General features: G+C 39.6%; 1 non-coding gene across 1 annotated transcript; it reads right to left on the bottom strand.

The window, feature by feature from the left end:
• Positions 1 to 2,860: 2,860 nt before the first annotated feature.
• On the bottom strand, positions 2,861 to 2,997 carry LOC116581239. Its single transcript, XR_004281964.1, has one exon. It is a non-coding gene; the product is annotated as a U4 spliceosomal RNA (small nuclear RNA).
• Between the last annotated feature and the right edge of the window lie 1,332 nt (positions 2,998 to 4,329).

Below are 4,329 nucleotides of genomic sequence, written 5' to 3'. Positions count from 1 at the left end.
AGGACAGCATCTGAAAGATCCCCCTCCCTTTGTCTGTGACATCATTCATGATGGGAGGGAAACCCCGTGAACTCACTATCTTAAGACTGCATGCTTAAGAATAAAGAAAAAGGGGAAAGACACTGGTATTTAAAAAAAAAAAAAAAAAGCTGGTTTTCTCTCTGTTCAAAAGGGCAAAGTTTTCTTAGGTTAATTGATCTGTTAAAAAAAAATGTAAATAGTTTTCTTTTCTTTTTTTTTGCCTACCCAGAAAATTCAGTTTCTACATTTTGTTTTATCAGGTGTTTAACATCCCTAATTATATTTAGGCATGTGCTTTAAAATTTTCTAAAGTTTTAACAATTGATGACAAGATTTAAATTGTAAATAAGATTTCCTTGACTCATAAGGCTTTTCCTTGGTATACTAAGCTACTCATGAAGTACTGCTAAACCAATGATAAACCTTGGGTTACATTTGGGAAAATGCTATAACTATTCTAAAGATTCTATACATTTCCTAAAGTTTTAATGTCTTGATAGATCATCACTTGATATTGTGATTATGGAAATGTTACGCATCACATAAGTAACCTGATTTTCTTGCCAGTTAAATTTTAAACTCTCATCTCATCCACTCTTTACCATATCTATTCTGAGTTTTTATCATTTGTAATTGTTTTAATTCTCTTGTAAGATAAATTTGGACTTAAAGGAAATTCATCTGAGAGACTTCCAGGACATATACAGGTCTTTGATATGTTAAAATCCTGGAACTGAAATGGGTAAGAATTTACGGAAGTAAAAGCTGCATTCAGACTAAACCAGAATTAGTAACATGGGACTAGATGACTGAAAGATTGTAATGTTGTGTCTCTTGATGTTTTGTCTTATTTTAAACATTACTGGCTCTCTAATGTTTGCTCCTCCAGACTAGGGAAACTTTTTCTTAAGTTATCTGTAACTTACAGAGATGTAAAAGTACTCATTTGTAAACCAATCAAGGCATTCAACTTTTCTCTCTATCTGAACCCTCTGAAACCAAAAGGTCTTAGTAAGTATTCTTCTCCATGGCAATCAGTCATTTGCATAAGTTCAATAAGAATCTGTTCTCCTTAATGTTGTAAAACAAAAATAAAACTGGCAGCATCACGTTACCTGATTTTAAGCTTTACTACAAAGCTATGATCACCAAGACAGAATGATATTGGCATAAAAACAGACACATAGACCAGTGGAACAGATTAGAGAGTCCAGATATGGACCCTCGACTATATGGTCAAATAATCTTCAACAAAGCAGGAAAAAATATACAGTGGAAAAAAGACAGTCTCTTCAATAAATGGTGCTGGAAAAATTGGATAGCTATATATAGAAGAATGAAACTCGACCATTCTCTTACACCATACACAAAGATAAACTCAAAATGGATAAAAGACTTCGATGTGAGACAGAATTCCATCAGAATCCTAGAGGAGAACATAGGCAGTAACCGCTTCGATATCAGCCACAGCAACTTCTTTCAAGATACGTCTCCAAAGGCAAAAGAAACAAAAGTGAAAATAAACTTTTGGGATCAAAAGCTTCTGCACAGCAAAGGAATCAGTCAACAAAGCAAAGAGGCAACCCATGGAATGGGAGAAGATATTTGCAAATGACAGTACAGACAAAAGGTTGATAAACAGGATCTATAAAGAACTCCTCAAACTCAACACACACAAAACAGACAATCATATCAAAAAATGGGCAGAAGATATGAACAGACACTTCTCCAATAAAGACATACAAATGGCTATCAGACATATGAAAAAATGTTCATCATCATTAGCCATTAGGGAGATTCAAATTAAAACCACATTGAGATACCACCTTATATCAGTTATAATGGCCAAAATTAGCAAGACAGGAAACAACATGTGTTGGAGAGGATGTGGAGAAAGGGGAACCCTCTTACACTGTTGGTGGGAATGCAAGTTGGTGCAGCCACTTTGAAGAACAGTGTGGAGAGTCCTCAAGAAATTAAAAATAGAGCTTCCCTATGACCCTGCAATTGCACTACTGGGTATTTACCCCAAAGATACAGGTGTAGTGAAAAGAAGGGCCATCTATACCCCAATGTTTATGGCAGCAATGGCCATGGTCACCAAACTGTGGAAAGAACCAAGATCCCCTTCAATAGATGAATGGATAAGGAAGATGTGGTCCATATACACTATGGAGTATTATGCCTCCATTAGAAAGGATGAATACTGAACTTTTATAGCAACATGGATGGGACTGGAAGAGATTATGCTGAGTGAAATAAGTCAAGCAGAGAGAGTCAATTATCATATGGTTTCACTTATTTGTCGAGCGTAACAAATAACATGGAGGACATGGGGAGATGGAGAGGAAAAGGGAGTTGGGGGAAATTGGAAGGGGAGGTGAACCATGAGAGACTATGGACTCTGAAAAACAATCTGAGGGGTTTGAAGGGGCGGGGTGTGGGAGGTTGGGGGAACCAGGTGGTGGGTATTGGGGAGGGTATGTATTGCATGGAGCACTGGGTGTGGTGCAAAAACAATGAATACTGCTACCCTGGAAAGAAATTTTAAAAAATATATAATTTTAAGGTGTTTGTGAACTTAGGTGTTGACTTTAATTAAATAATTTCTAAGCTTATCAAGGGGAAAAAAAAAAAAAGAACCTGTTCTCCTTGTAACAGGACACCATTGGAAACACTGGTTATTTTACCTAGGTCTTGACTGGAATGTCATATTTTAAAAGACTCAGATATGACCAGACAGCTTAAAGGAACTAAGGTTGACTTTATAAAACCTGGAGCCGTAAAGCCCTCTGGAACTGTTGGCCTGATACCTTGCTTATTGAGTTCCCAGCAGCCTCACCAGGTGAGTAAAGAATGTCCCTTCCTGGCAGGATACTTTGGGAACCTCAGGAAGAGGAATTCGCCCAAATCAATTAGCAATAATTGCGCGTCAGATAAACCTCATTGGCTACGATACTGCCACTGCGCAAAACTCGCCCAAATCAACAGGTATTGCTGGCATGTCTGATGGCAACTATGTGGCTTGGCTTCTGGCCTGGAGAGGCTACTAAAAGTTCAACCTAGAGATTCCTTATAAGAAGTTCCAGCAGAGCAGATTCTGAAAGATCTATATGATCACACTTAACTGTTCTTGCAGAGCTTATGTAAATAATTAGGCTAAGTTTGTTAAAAATTGACTTGTTTTTCAAGTGAATTAGTTCTGATTTGGCTATCTCCGGAAATGAGGCTTATTTTAGAGAGAAAAATATATGTTTTAATAACACCTTTATGGATGCTAAATTCTAAATTTAATTATTTTTCATTTTTGTTTGCCTAAGCTAGACAACTTGAGGTAAACTTCAGAGAAGTTGCATGATAGCTTATTTAGACGATCTTGCTTTTGCCAGTCAGTCAGCCCCAGATATAAGGAGTATTTCGGGAATTACAAACAGCCTAACTGAGTGCCCCAACATTGGCCATCCCAGATGTTACCAAGCCCTTCCACTTGTATATGGATGAAGAGGCAGGGGTGGCCAAAGGAGTTTTGACTCAGACTCTGGGGTCTTGGCAAAGGCCAGTAGCCTATCTTAGCAAGAAAGTAGATCCAGTAGCAGCTGGGTTCCCCCTTGCCTTCTCACAATTGCTGCTACGGCCTTCCTGGTCAAGGATGCAAGTAAATTAACTTTGAGTTAAAATCTCATCTTGACCACCACTCACACTATTGAGGGCCTTCTCCAGACTTCACCAGACTGGTGGGTGACAAACGCCAGAGTGACAGGGTATCAGGCCCTCCTCCTTAATGATGTCTGATCAGTCTGTACTCCAGTCACTGCAGAAATTACAGTCTGTCTAGCCCACGCAGGAATCCTAACTGCTCACACTGAGATGGAGACAGAGCTGGGGCCACATCCTTACCAAGCCAGGGACTTGGTTTGGATGCTCCTCCGCCAAGTGGAAAACTTGGAGCCTCGCTGGAAGGGACCCTACATGGTGATCCTGACCACTCCCACTGCTCTCAAGGTCAACGCTTCCTGGGTCCACTACACCCATGTCTGGTCAGCTGACCCACACACTGTTCTGAAGGACTTTGTACCAGAATGGAAAAGTCAGCCTGACAAGGACAATCCCCTAAAGCTAAGACTGTGCTGCTCTCACTTACCCCACTAATGTTCCTTATGCTATGTTCCCTTCATGCCAGGGCCAATCCCCACCAACCACTTAACCTAACATGGCAGGTGATGTGTTTCTGCAGCAGAGGTTATGCATTATCAATAGATTAGTATCTTTTGTCAGAGACAGAGTCAGTAGAGTTCAGCTCATGGTACT

Source organism: Mustela erminea, chromosome 1 (genome assembly GCF_009829155.1).
Source record: "Mustela erminea isolate mMusErm1 chromosome 1, mMusErm1.Pri, whole genome shotgun sequence".
In the NCBI taxonomy this organism is placed as follows: domain Eukaryota; kingdom Metazoa; phylum Chordata; class Mammalia; order Carnivora; family Mustelidae; genus Mustela; species Mustela erminea.
This window is presented reverse-complemented; position numbering and strand designations above follow the sequence as displayed.